The 14792-nt window shown below is 44.4% G+C and overlaps 1 long non-coding RNA gene across 1 annotated transcript in view; it reads right to left on the reverse strand.

Moving 5' to 3' along the window:
• Window positions 1–14792, reverse strand: part of LOC116483215 (uncharacterized) — a 265660-nt gene that overhangs the window by 19776 nt on the left and 231092 nt on the right. The window lies entirely within an intron of this gene.

Below are 14792 nucleotides of genomic sequence, written 5' to 3' on the forward strand. Positions count from 1 at the left end.
TCTTCCACCTGATCAAATCTGCTGTTGAGCCCCTCTTAAAATTTTCCTCTTAGTTATCTTTTTAACTCTAGCATTCCTATTTGATTTTTTTTTTATCATTTCTATCTCTTTACTGATATTCTGTGTTAGATGAGACACCATTTTCATACTTTCCTCTAGTTTTTAGACATGGTTTTCTTTAACCCTTTGAACTAAATTTAAAGACTTTTTCTTATGTCTGGGCTTTCTCTGGAACAGTTTCTATTAATCGGTTTTTGTCCTGTGTATGAGACATATTTTCTTGTTTCTTTACATGTCTTATAATTTTCTGTTAAAACTAGACATTGAAAATGTAATGTGGCAACTTCAAAAGATCGGATTCTTTCCCACTTCTCAGGTTATGCTGTTTTTACAGTTTGTTGGTGTTTTTGTTTTTTAGTAACTTTTCTGATGTAATTCTGTTATAAGTCTGTATTCTTTGTCCTGTGTAGCCACTGATGTCTCTGCTTTGTTAGCTTAATGGTCATCTAATGATTGGAGAGAAATTTCTTTAAGGATCAGGAACCAGTAAGTCTCTGTCAATGAAAAAGAGTCATACTATGTAAAATATTTGAAGAGATTTATTCTGAGCCAAATATGAGTGACCGATGGCCCATGACACAGCACTTAGGAGATCCTGAGAACATGTGCCCAAAGTGGCTGGGTAACAACTTGGTGTTACATAGTTTAGGGAGACATAAGGCATCAATCAGTACATGGAAGATATGAATTGGTTCGGTCCAAGAAGGTGGGACAAGTGGAAGTGGGGGTTTCCATATCATAGGCGGATCCAAAGGTTTTCTGATTGGTAATTTGTTGAAAGAGTTACTATCAATAGAAAGGAATATCTGGGTTATGATAAGAGGTTGTGGAGACCAAGATTTTGTCATGCAAATGAAGCCTCCAGGTAGCAAGCTTCAGACAGACTAGACTGTAAATGTTCCTTATCAGATTTAGAGTCTGTTCTGTTAGTAACTCCAAAAAGGAGGAGGGTATTACCAGGTTTGTCCAGCTCTGCCTTCCCATCATGGCCTGAACTTCTTTTTCAGGTTAACTTTGGAATGTCCTTGACAGAGAGGAGGGGTCCATTCAGAAGGTTGGGGTAGGGGGCCTTAGGTTTTTCTTTTTGATTTACATCTCCAAGTTTTTGCTGAGGTGCTCTACATGCATGTTGGAGAATGTCTTCCACGCTCATCCAAGCAGTAGACAATTCCACCTTAAACTTAGATTTGGACAACATCTTCTTGTCCAGAACTTTAAGGGAGCCATAGATGGGGCTTAGGACCTTCTAAGATCTTTTCTGAGCCTGCACACAGCTCTGTGCATGTGCAAAGCCTTTCTTACTCCTGCTCATGGCCTTCCATATTTCCCAGAATATGTCAGAGCTTTTCAAAGCCCCTATGAACATTCATTCTCCAGTTTTCACTTTAAGCTTTTTAATTAGCCTATTGTTTGTTACAACTATGATCCACTATCTCAAGCATCTGTGAAGTTAAACAATTGCCTCTAAATGTTTTTAACAAATGCCCCTGAAGAAATGGCTTTTCACACTGGGCAAACTCCAAGTCAGATTAAATAAAGACAGCCTTGCAAGTGGGGTCTTTCAGAGAACCACTAGACAGGTTTTCTCTATGACTTGGGGCTGCTGGTTTTCAAGGTTACCATGAAGCTGGAGAGAGGGTGATGGGAATGGGGCAAGTTAAAATGTCACAAACCTCACTATTCTTAGTGAAATTCAGTTGTTTTGCTTGAGCAAACAATCCTTGGATGGCTGCAACACTTCGGTAAATTTCCAGAGTTCTAAAAAGTTGATTCTGATTATTTTTGTCACTTTTCTCATTACTTTTATAGAGGAGAGAATTTTGCTGAGATCACCAGATTGCATTATCTTTTCCAATATTGTCTAAATAAAATTAATATGTTAAATTATAAAGGCACATAACAAACCATCTTACTAAAATGATTGGTCCATATACACAAATTCGTTTGGAGTTAAGTAGTCAGTCGAGTGACTCATACACCTTTTCTGACCACCATTGTTTGGCTGCTTTGGCAGACTCTAAAGTCTGGGCCGTAGTGGACCTGTATCCCCACTCCCTCCTCCACGTGCTCAGCACTGGATGCTTTTACTCAGCAGTTAGCATCAAACCCTCTCAGGTAATAAAGTCTTTTGAGGATATAATGTGGGAGAGTTCACCAAACATCAAGAAAATTGCATGAACAGGCCCTTTCGTTAGAGTGACATGCTCGTAATTGTTAGCAGAGTTGGAATTTTCCAGCTACTGTGGCTGTAACATTGATCCCATGCTCCCCTGTTAAAGTTCCCTTCCCAGCCTTTGCCATGGGTCCCTTCTTTGATAAAATGCAGGCTACCAAAAGACTTGCATGGATTAATTATTAATTAATTTTGTTTCACATCAATTGTAATGAATTCGTATGGACTATTTCACCTATACACATTTTTATTGAACTAAATAAAACCTAATGAGGTTTCTGACCAAAGTAAAGAGGGCTCTCCTCAGCTCTAAAGAAAGAAACATGGCAGTAGGATGTACTGCATTCTTAGGGTTAGACTCAGATTTTCTTTTGGCATTTTGTAATGTAGTATTTCAAACATATATAAAAATGAATCTACCATCTACTTCTGTCACTTGATGCCAATCTTCTATATCACCCTTGCATGCACGTCACACACACTTCTCACCTCATTCCTGCTTTACCTTGAAGCCAATTTCAGTTCTTAGATAATTTTATTTGTAAGACATTCAGCATGTATCTCCAGAAGATAAGGGTCATTCTTCCTTGACAGTTTTATTGAAGTATAATGGCCACATAATAAATTGTACATAATGGAAGTGTATATTTGAGAAGTTTTTTATGTTTATGTCTCTGAAACTATCATAACAATTAAATAATGAACATGTCCATCACACCCAAGAGTTTCCCTGTGCTATTTTGTAGCCCAAAATACATGCTGAATGTTTTAAAACTAAAATGTGACTTTAACCCTTCCCCTGCTGCTGTTCAACTCCTTCCCCCAATAGGCAACTACTGATCTGCTTGCTGTTACTACAGATTAGTACACTTCCTAGAATTTTATATAACTAAAATCATATAGTATATACTCTTTCTTTGTTCATGTTCTTTTATTCAGCATCATTCTATTGGATTCAATAATGCTGTTATAGGTATCAATTTTTCCTTTTTAAAATTATTGGTTAGTATTCCATTATATGACTATGTCACAGTTGGTGAATCCATTCACCTGCTGGGGGTACAACTCGGTGATTTTCAGTTTTTGGCAATTACAAATAAAGCTATTATGAACACTTGTTTAAAAGCCTTTGTGTGAATATATGCTTTCATTTTTTGTGGGGTGTAAATAACCAAGTGTGGAATGACTGAGTCATATGGTAGATATATTTTTAACTTTTAAAAAAACAACAAAATGCTCTTCAGCATGGTCAAACCATTTTCCATTCCCACTAGCTGTGAATGAGAGTTCCCGTTGGTTCCACATCCTTGCAAACACTTGATATGGTCAGACTTTTCAATTTCATCCATTCTAGTGGGTGTTTAGTATCTCACTGTGGTTGTAGTATTCATTTCTCTAATGACTAAAGGTGTTGGGCCTCTTCTTGTTTACTTATTTGCCAGTTCTACAAACTACTTGGTGAGATGTCTTTTTCAGATCTTTTGCCAACTAAAAAAAAAGTATGTTGCTTGTCTTCTTAACTTCTTTATAAATTGTGGATACAAAACCTTTATTATATATATACGTTTTGCAAATATTTTACCTCAGTCTGGGGCTTTCCTTTTCATTTTCCTAAATGTCTTTTGAAGAACAAGAGTTTATGTTTTATTTTTATGAGGTTCAGTCAATACATTATTTCTAATTTGTGTTTTATCTATTGAGTTTAACAGATCACTGCCAAAACCAAGATCACCAAGGTTTTCTCTATTTTCTCCTGTTTTCTTTTAGGAGTTTTATAGTTTTAGCTCTTACATTTGTGTCTATGATCTATTCTGAGTTAATTTTTAATATGGTATGAAGTAATGATGGAGATGGAGGTTCTTTTTCACTTTTTTCTTTTTCTTTTTTTTTTTGCATATAGTTACTCAATTTTTCCAGCATCATTTGATGAAGATTATACTTTCTATACTAAATTTCTTTGGTGCCTTTGTCAAAAATAAACTGACCATGTAAATATGAGTCTATTTCTGGATTCTCAATTCTTTTCTACCCATCTGTGTACCTATCTTGACACCAATCCTACTGATTACAGTTGCTTTACGATAAGCTACAGTAATCACAAAGTAAATTGTAAAGCTTTATAATTAGCTTTATAATAAGAATACAGGACTTGAGAGGTTCCTAGTGTGATCTGAGAGACCAAAATAGACACCCTTTACCAACTAAGACAGATCCTAAGGTTAGGGAAAAAGTTACCTATGAGCCCAGGGTTTAGGGCTTGGCTGGTGTGGCAACTCCCTAAATTCCTATGGTTACAAGAAAAACCACACCCTTGCTAAACTCCCAACAGTAGAACTAATCAGGCAAATTGTCAGACTCCTCCTAACTCTGGTTGGACAGAGGACTGGTCTTAGAAGCATTCTTCCCAGATAAGCAGCTGTAGCCCTCAAGTCCCTTTGGAGAGATTGTGCACAAACTACCTTTGTGTCTGATAGCTCACCTTTTCGTGGAAAGAGCCAAATTCCACCTCATTTTAATGCTAAAATCCTGCCCCTAAGTGAACATGGGATGTGTTACATGTATGTTTACCCACTGCTCATGTAATTGACTCCCCTCATAAATATATATATAGCTTTCCCCCCAAACCTACTGAATATGCATGACTCTATTGTATAATACTGACCCTGTAAGGCACAAAATCCAAGCTGCCCTTGCCCTCTTTGAAGAGGGAGCATCTTTGCTCCACACTGGAGGCTATCTTTTCCCAGTCTGCAAACATATCACCAACAAGACTCTCCTTTCTACTATTTAGCCATCCTGGTGATCTTCTGGACAACACCGGCTTGCCCCAAAGTGCCTGTCCCCACATCCTGGAGGGCCTTGTGCCACTTTGGGCAGTGAGACTGGATGCAAGAGCCCTTTGAGGTCTTCCCCTGCCTTGACATAAATGAGAAGACAGCAGGGGAGCCTGGCTCAGAAGAAGGAGTTGCAGAGTGTGGTCTGGATCACCCAGCAGGACCAGTTATGCTAACTGCCTGCCAGGAAGTGTTGAAAAGTGACAAATGAGAGGTACCAAGGAGGTGGGTGTCTTTGATTCTACACAAAGATGACTAGGAGGACAGGAAATAGCAGCTTATGCACACTGGGTCACCTATAGGTTCAGTCAAGATTGTGGTCTTAAAATATAGAAGAACTGAATGACTTCCTTTTTATTTGTCTCCCTACTGAAAAAATAATCCCATACCATGATTTTGGGGATTGGAGAAAGGAACACATTTGAATTATACTGAGGATAAAACTTCTAAGAATTCTCACAGAGTTCAGAGGAGAGGCTATGACTGGCTAGTGGGGCAGGTAAGCAGTAGGGAAAGGTGGGGCAGTGAGTGTAAAGGCACAATGGTGACCTTCAGCAAGGCCTCACAGGAGAGAGAGGGGGTGGGGAATGTAGGTAATTCTTGTTAGGGGCAATAAATGAGTATTAGTGAGAATGAATAGATGGTGGAGGGGGGGACAGAAGCTAATCTGTAAATTATTCTCTTTGGAATTTTAATGAGCCCGAAAGACCGACATTATCTTGTGAAAAGGTCCATCCACGTACGAGATTTCAGGGAACAGATGGAAAGCAATTGCTGTCCTTGGTGGGTCCAATCTTTATACAGATAACCAAAAGCCTTTTCCAGCATCTGCTTGTCTCCAAGGGCCTTCAATTCAAAACATTCATCATGCCAGGGTGCCACATCTTGGGGTAAAGTTATTATTATTATTATTAATGTACAAAATTGGAGAGTTCACATTCCCTTCCTTTGAGCAGAAGTAATGACCTAAGGACATTCACCAAACTCACATTTCCAGAACAGGCTGGCTTCAGGCCAGTGCTTCCCAGCTTTGGGGTATGGGCTTGCATTCCAGGAGCCACTTTTGCAAGTTTGGTTCCATGGTCCAATGCATTTAGGAACCGCTGCCGACTGTGTCCCCTTTGGAAGATTTGTGAAAAAATCAACATATCAAAGGCCCTGACCCATGAAAAGATGCCCCAAACAATTAGTTATTAGGGAAACAAAAATTGAAATCACAATTAGGTACTACTTCATACCCACTGGGATGGCTATAATAAAAAAGGACAGACAATAATAAGGGTTGGTGAGAATGTAGGGAAATTGGAACTCGTGTACACTGCTGGTGGGAATGCAAAATAGTGCACCTGCTTTGGAAAAGAGTCTGGGAGTTCCTCTAAAAGCTCAGTGTAGAATTACCATGTGACCCAGCAATTCCACTCCTCTGTATAGACCCAAGAGAACTGAAAACATATGGTCAAATACAACTTGCTCATGAATGTTTATAACAACGTTATTTATGATAGCCAAAAAGTGGAAACAACCCAAATGTCCATCAGTGCATACATGCAACAATGTGGATGAACCTTGAAAACATTAAGTTAAATGAAAGAAGTTGGTCACAAAAGATCACACAGTAAATGAGTCCATCTGTATGAAATGTCCAGAATAGGCAAATCTATAGAGGCAGAAGGTAAATTAGTGGTTGTCAGGGGCTAGGAAGGAAGGGGATGGGAAATGGCTGCAAATAGCATGAGGTGTTTGGAAACATTCTGCAGTGATATTGTGGTGATGGCTACACAACTCTATACTAAAAGCCAATGAGTTGTTTACTTAAAGTGGGTGAACTTTGTGCTATACAAATTATATCTCAATACATATTTCTTTAAGTCTTCAAGAAGCCCTCTGGTAAAGAAATCAGCCTAACCCAGCCCTGAACTCATCCGATCACCAAAGCTTTTCCTCACACTGGCACCCTGAGAAACTGGTATTCTGAAGAATGTGTTTTAGGAAAAACTGCTTTAGACAACAGGAATTTGGCAAGAGGAACTTTGTTTCTGTGAACACATATTTGGCATGTCAGGGTACATCCTTTTGTATTTTATTTGTATTTGATATGCCTATGTCCTGTCTTCTTGGTGGCTTTATAAACACTTTGGGGAGGGAAAGTATGATTTATTCTCTTTGAGTTCCTACTTCTCACCCATACGACCCATAATGTAGTGCACACATAAATATCTGTAAATATGCAGTTGGGACTTTGCATCACTAATGAGCTAAACTATTCAACAAAGCCAAAAATATGTATTATGGGCCCTTAAGTGCCAGGCACAGTTTTGGGCATGGGGATACAAAAATGAGGGAGCTTATGATCCAATCTGAGACCAGGCCAGGGGCCATACAGTAGAGGCATCTCTCCCTGGAGGGTTAAGTTCTGAAGTCATTCCCAAGGCACATTTTTCATGTAGTTGAAATTACTGAACACCTTAACGTAGGCACCATTTTTGAGACTTACCCCCTTGCTATTGAAAAGTAGACATGACCAATTTCTTCTTCACTGTTGGAAAAGGTTGCTTTCCCTTTGGTTGGGCCCAGTTGAACACTTGTACTTAAGAGCTATTTTGGCCAAAACTGTGTCTCCTCAAAGGTGAGTCCAGGCCAGGCATTGTGCCTCATGCCTGTAATCCCAGCACTTTGGAAGGCCGAGGTGTGTGGATCACGAGGTCAGGAGTTTGAGACCAGCCTGACCAACATGGTGAAACCCCATCTCTACTAAAAATGCAAAAATTAGCTGGGCGTGGTGATGCATGCCTGTAATCTCAACTACTCAGGAGGCTGAGCCAGGAGAATCGCTTGAACCTGGGAGGTGGAGGTTGCAGTGAGCCAAGATCGCACCACAGCACTCCAGCCTGGGTGACAGAGCAAGACTCTGTCTCAAATAAAAATAAAAATAAATAAAAAGGTGAGTCCACTGGGGCAAATCTAGGTGCTCCTTGCCTGAGCAGTGTGCAGGAAGGACAAGCACAGATAGAGTGAGGGATGCACTCCTCTACCCTCCACTCTGCATCCACCCTGGGGTGTAGCTAGGATGGCACACAGAATGACTGGCACTGTCCAAATAACTTTTTATTTTAAAAAATTTGCTGCCTTGCTTACACACTTATATGAGCTTGTTCTGTGACTCCACAATCCTGAAGGTCAGCCTAAAGTCCAAACACTGGGCACTGAAGGAAGAAAATGACCCTGGAGACCAAAAGGACAGCTGGCTCATGAGAAAGCTGCTCATGGCAGGCAAAACTGGAGGACAGAGAAACGCACTGACCTTGGATGATACAGTTTAGATATTTGTTCCCTCCAAATCTCATATGGAAATGGGATCCCCAATGTTGGAGGTGGGCCCTGGTAGGAGGTGTTTGGGTCATAGAGGAGGATCCCTCATGAGGGGCCTTGTGCCCTCCCCACAGTATGGAGTCTTGCTCTACTTGTTCCTGCAAGATTGGATTTTCAATCTGGCACCTCCATGCTTCTCTCTGTTGCTCTCTCTCTCTCACATATAACATGCCTGCTCCCCTTTGACCATGACTGGTCATGACTGAAATCTTCCTGAGTCCTTACCAGAAGCAGATGCCGGTGGCCATGCTGCTGCTGCTTCTTTTTTTGATGGAGTCTTGCTCTGTTGCCCAGGCTGGAGTGCAGTGGCACGATCCTGGCTCACTGCAAGCTCCATCTTCGGGGTTCAAGCAATTCTCTGCCTCAGCCTCCCGAATAGCTGGGATTACAGGTGCCCGCCACCAAGCCCGGCTAATTTTTTGTATTTTTAGTAGAGATGGCATTTCATCATCTTGGCCAGGTTGGTCTTGAACTACTGACCTCGTTATCCACCCACCTCAGCTTCCCAAACTGCTGGGATTACAAGCATGAGCCACCGTGCCCAGCACCATCCTGCTTCTATAGCCTACAGCACTACGAGCCAAATAAACCTCTTTTCTTTAAGAACTACCCAGACTCAAATTAGCCAGGCATGGTGGCAGGCGCCTGTAGTCCCAGCTGCTCAGGATGCTGAGGCAGGAAAATGGTGTGAACCTGGGAGGTGGAGCTTGCAGTGAGCCAAGATGGCACCACTGCACTCCAGCCTGGGCAACAGAGCGAGACTCCTTCTAAAAAAAATAAAAAATAAAAAAAAATAAGGATTACCCAGACTCAGGTATTCCCAGCAACACAAACAGACTAACACATTGGGTCTCCCAAGATAACACACTGCAAATGTGGGAAAGGAGCCTGGAAAGAACCATGGGAAAGAAGTTGATGTGATCAGAACACCCCCACCGAGGGCAGGCTCTTAGCAGATCCCCTTTCTCTGAGTTAGCAGCAGCAGGAAGCCTCCCCTGGGAGATGCTGGCTGCAGGGTGAGGCTGCCAGCCTCCACCAGGGACATCTGGAAGCCACTCTTGCTGGCTTCTGTGGAGGCAGAGGGCAGCCTTTCCAGCAGGCCACTGGCTCTCTGGAGGCTCTTGGGGCCCATCCTACCCTCAGGGAACCTGGGGAGGAAGTGTCAGCTGACTGTGCTCCTGGGTCACTCACGGAAGCCCCTTTTCCTGCCCCCAAAATGAATCTGAAGAGAAGAAATCCTAGCGTCTGCCAAGCACTATCACCCAGCCTTGCAGCATGAGCATATCCAAGGGGCCTGATGAGCAGCACCTGGTCTCCCACTGGCTCAGACACTTGAAGCTACTGAATTTACATGTAATTAAAGACTGGAGTGCAGACCGCATTTCAAAACAGACACTTGGTTAGAGATAGGAGGCCTTCCCCATCAGATGGTTTTGTTTTGCTTTTCCTCTGCATATGGGCCTTACAATTTGCCAAGGAAAGGTTACAGGGGCCACCGTTGTTTAGTTTGAAGATGAGAAAGCTCAAGAATGACCTAACTACTGTCTTCAAATATGCAGAGGCATTTATTACAAAGAGGGAACGGCTGGCTGTTTTCTTCTTAAACTGCAAGAAAAGGCAGCTCAGCTAAAATCCTAAAGACCTGCACACATGGCCCTCCACACTCAGCCCTTCCCCCCAGCACCTTGCACATAGGAAGCACACTTCTTGCCATAAAACCCAGGACTACCTGCCTTTGATAAGGAAGCTTAGGCTTTGACCATGATTGAGGAAGGAGGCCCCAGTATCTATTTTAGAGAAGTCTAATAGGTTCTGCCTGGTGGCTGGCAGCCAGGACACTGACTTTATGGCAGAGGGGTACAGGATCCTCAGTGACGGAGGCCTTCTTCATGGCAGGGCCCTTAGTGTGGCTGATAGGTGGGGCATCAAAGCTCTGGCACAGATGTGACTGAGCTGAACTCCTCTGAATAATAGAGGTTGAGAACATGGAAGCCTAAAGCTATGAGGAAGTCCAGGAGGAGATGGGAGAAGCTGGGGAGACTGGGGTTGCTGCTGGAAGACAGGCCAAAGAGGAAGAATGAAAAAAAGTTCCAACAGGCCATTGAGAAAGAACTTTGAACAACAAATATTTAATAGGAATTGCAGCAGTGTGATGCAGTCCCCAACTTTGATTTCCTGCTCCACACAAGATCCTAGTGAACTGTCTCTAGTTATTACTTCTTAGCTCCATGTAGTTCCAGATCCTTTCCTGTGAGTGGATTTGGCTTGGACAGAAGAGGGAAGACATGTGGAGGTGGGTGCTTGGCTGCCGCCACCATTGTGGCCATCTGGAAAGGGTTAATCTTTGGGAGGAGAGCCCAGTGGCTGTTGTGCATCACCCGGGACAGCCCAGACACCTAATTCTGATCAGACAAAAGTCCTTGATCAGATGAAAAGAAAAAGCAAAGATTCTGTCTGTCCTGACTGCCCTGCAGGTTGAGCTGCCCTGCAGCCAGCAGAGTGCCTGGCATACGGGAGGCACTCTGTGCAGCAGCCAGGGCTGCTGGCCCAACTGGGAGGAGGCGGATGGTGGGTAAAAGTGAGCACCGGGCCTTCCTGATGTGAGGCGAGGGTGTGGATCTGGGAGGAAAGACAAATGAAGAAGCAGGTGGACAGCTTGGGCGGCCAGGCCAAAGGGCTGGTCAGACATAGCCCCAGCTGGGCTCCAGGGGGGCCTGGGGTAAAGTGACCCTTCTGTATTGCTTTCCTGCTCTGGGTAACCGTAACTGCTAACAGACCAGGGCTGAGTCCACAGACATCCTTCTTGTCTGGGGTTCAGTCTGTGCCACCTTCTCCAACTCACCTACTCTCTAGTTTCTATCTGCACCGAGACCTTGTGAACCACCGTTAAAAATGCTTCTCACTTCCAATCCCAAGAGAGGTGGAGAGCCGCAGTAGAATGTTGCAGAAGGAGAGGCGGCTTCTAGCTGGGGATATGGGGGCTGGCCTTTGAGCAGGACTTTGCAGGATGGGGTGGACATCCGTTGCTATATATTCTCCTGTTGCTGTGCTATTGGACCCCCTACTGTTCCAGGAATAAAGCCCAGCCCCTGCCAGGTGCTTGCAGTCCAGGGGGCACCCAGGTGAGTGTCAGTCAGGGCCAACACCGCGTGGTGGCAGGGCTGGGGTGGGAGCCTCACATACATTTTCTCATGATCTTCCCCCATGACCTTGGTGATTTCCTGCGATTTTTGTCAGTCCTCCCTGTTTTGCAAGTTGATCAGTTTGGCCCTTTGGTTTTTAGATTTTTATGGAAAGAACTTCTCTCATCCCTGCTTCATATCCTTTCAGTTCTGTCCAAAGGCAAATCTCTGACCCATTCCCACTCCAGCCATCTGACGTGTGCTGGGTCACGAGGGCAGGCTGCAGCCTCCCTTGCAGTTCCTTGCCTTAGATGCCCGTGCCAGCCCATTCAACCATCACAAATTCGCAGACAGAGCAGAAGGTTCCAAACAGGGTGTGCCTGCGCTGGACCACCCTCTTTCCTCCTTCCTTCAGCTGCCCCTCCTTCTGGATGGGTGAAAGCACTTCCATGTTTTCAGAGGCGTACAGGGAGCCCAAGAAGAGCAGACGTTGACACCACCATCACTGCCCGCAGCAGTGAGACCAGGGCCACAGTTTCTGTTGAAAAGGTCGACCAGGAAGCACTTCCTTGACTCTGTCCTAAAGCCTGTGGAGAGCCCTTAAATTTGTGGTCCTTGAAGCTATTGTAAAGGTAAGATTTTTTTTTCTCCCCAAGTCCTACCCATCCTGACTTTTCAAGTTTGTGATGTCTCTGATAATCTCTACTCCTGTTCTTTGAGACTGCCCCCCTCACTCTCCACTCTCCAACATGGCACCCGTAAAGTCTCTTCCTGGGATCTGGGGCTGCATTCCAGGGTCTCTTTGCTCTGAGATGTCTGAGGCCTCAGACTGTCATAATAAATCAAATGGCAGGGATCTTCTCCAACATCATCCTTCTTCCTTCTGCTTTCCTACGAGGGCTGGAATGCAATGTGTTTGTAGAGGCCTCGCTGTGTGAGGGTCTCAAGGGAATTTCCAATTTGACACAGGGGAAGGAAGGGAGAGAGGGACTAAAAATTGCTTGATAGCCACCATGTGCCAGGTGCTCCCAATACAGTCTCAAACTCATGACATCTCCCAGCCAATGGATTCACTCCGTTTACCAGTTTCACCTGGAGCTCCGTCTCCCAGAAAAGCAAAGGCCATGTTGGGGGGTTCTGAAGTCAGGTACCTGCCATTCCATCTCAGGTGTTACCGTGGGAAAGTTGTTTAACCTCTCTAAGCCTCAGTTCCCTCACATGTAAAACGGACCTACAAGTTTCTCACATAGGATTGCCCTGGGGCCAGGATTGCCAGATAAAATATAGGATGCCTGGTATAAAAGTTGTATGGGACATACTTATACTAAAATATTATTTGTTGCTTATCTGAGATTCAAATCTAACTGGATATCCTAAGTTATTATTTAGTATTATTTTTGCTAAATCTGACAATCTACCTGAAGTTTAAGTGACACGTGAATGCCAAGGCTGGGCACAGCGCCTAACGCATAAGAGGGTCTCAGTGAGTGGCAGCCCTGTTGTTTATGGGCGTTCCTGGGAAAGTTATCGAGAAGACTTCAAGGGGAGATGGAGAAGTTTATGGTTTGGTTGGAAATATCGCTGATCCCCTGCAACGTGCCAGGTGTTCTTCAGGAACAAGGTGAGCAAAACATGAATAGGACAAGCTTTCTGCTCCCCAGGGACTCCCTTGAAGATGTGTCACAACCCCAAGCCAGTATGGTAAGTGTTATAAATGCAGTACATACCTGTACCAAATGCTACACAGGACAGAGAAGTCACTAACCTGGCAGGGCACTGGAGGCCAGAACTGCCAAGGAGGTGGGCAGGCCTCTCAGGCAAGCCTTTTGAATGTGGGGCTTGGTAGGGCTGGGCAAGAGGAGAGTTTGAGGTTCGCCAGGTGGTAAGATGTGCATGGTCGGCCCAGGGCTCCCGGCCAGAACGAAAGCGGAGGGGAGGTGTGAGGTGAGGCATGTTGGTTGTCAGTGGGGCTGGGCCCATTTTTCATAGACAGTGGGATCTCAGTGTTTTAATTATTTTGTCTTTTTTCCAGTTTTTAAATATATAAAAATGTCACTAGAATGCTTTTTTCTCTGGACCTCTTTGCTTTAAATTAGGCTTTTCTGTTAAGTCCAGTAGTTCAATCAAGTCCTAGGTGATGGTTTCTCTGTGTTTTCCATGCCAGCAGCCCTGACGGAGAGTGCAGAGGCTCCGAGAATCCACTCTTGCATAAAACGTTGTCCTCTCCCGCCCCACGCTTGACTTGCCATCTGGCAGCCCTTTCTCAGCTGGGCCATGTCCCGGTGGAGGGATGGGGCAGAAGAGGCCAGACAGCAGGCTGTGCCCTCGCTCCCTGCTAGCAGACGCGGCCTTGGCCTACTCTGAGCTCAGCAGTTCTGTTTCTCCTGGTTGCTGGAAGTGGGCCATGGCATTTGCTGTGCACTCTGTTATCTGGAACTCCGGCTCCCTTGGCTCACCCGTCTCCCGCCCTGCGGCATTCTGCATGGCCTGCATTTGACAGGCCCACCCCCTCATTGCCTGGGGAACCTGCCCACGTGGCATTCAATACTCATAATACTCTTGGTGTGGGGAATGGAGGACAGGGGAAGGTACATAGTGACACAGAGCAGACATTACGAGGGAAACTTTGATATATAAGTAAGTGGACAAGGGAGTGTGCAAATACGATCATATACATGTGAGCCATATTTATGTAATCCCATATACACATACATAAGCACACAGGCACACTCACAAGGTGGATGGATTACTCTCATTACCACTCAGGGACTGTTTTGGAAAAACCTCTCAAATCATGTTTTTCCTCTGTTCTCACACCTCAACAGCAATCATCAACAGAAGAAGACTTCTGTGACCAAATGTGTGGGGGTTTTCCCCACACACCAAGCAGTGGGCACCAGCTAGGTGTCCTCCAATTCCGTTCCATCACTGCCTACCAGGAGATAGCATCAGATCCCACAACTTAAGAGCTCAGTCCCACAAGACTGCCCCCCACTTTCCACTAGTCTCAAGTCCAGGTCTTTGGAACTTCTGACTGACCCACTTCAAGACCCCCTCTTTGGGTTCCATTTGCTAGAGTGGCTCACAGAAATTGGGTAAACACTTAACATTTACAGGTTTGTTAGGAAAGATATTTTAAAGGATACAAATGAACAGCCAGATGAAGAGATACACGGGGCAAGGTCTGGAAGAGTCTGGTCCCCGTGGAGCTGGGGCAGCCACCCACTTGGCACA

This window comes from Hylobates moloch, unplaced genomic scaffold (assembly GCF_009828535.3).
Source record: "Hylobates moloch isolate HMO894 unplaced genomic scaffold, HMol_V3 SCAFFOLD_15, whole genome shotgun sequence".
Classification (NCBI taxonomy): Eukaryota; Metazoa; Chordata; class Mammalia; order Primates; family Hylobatidae; genus Hylobates; species Hylobates moloch.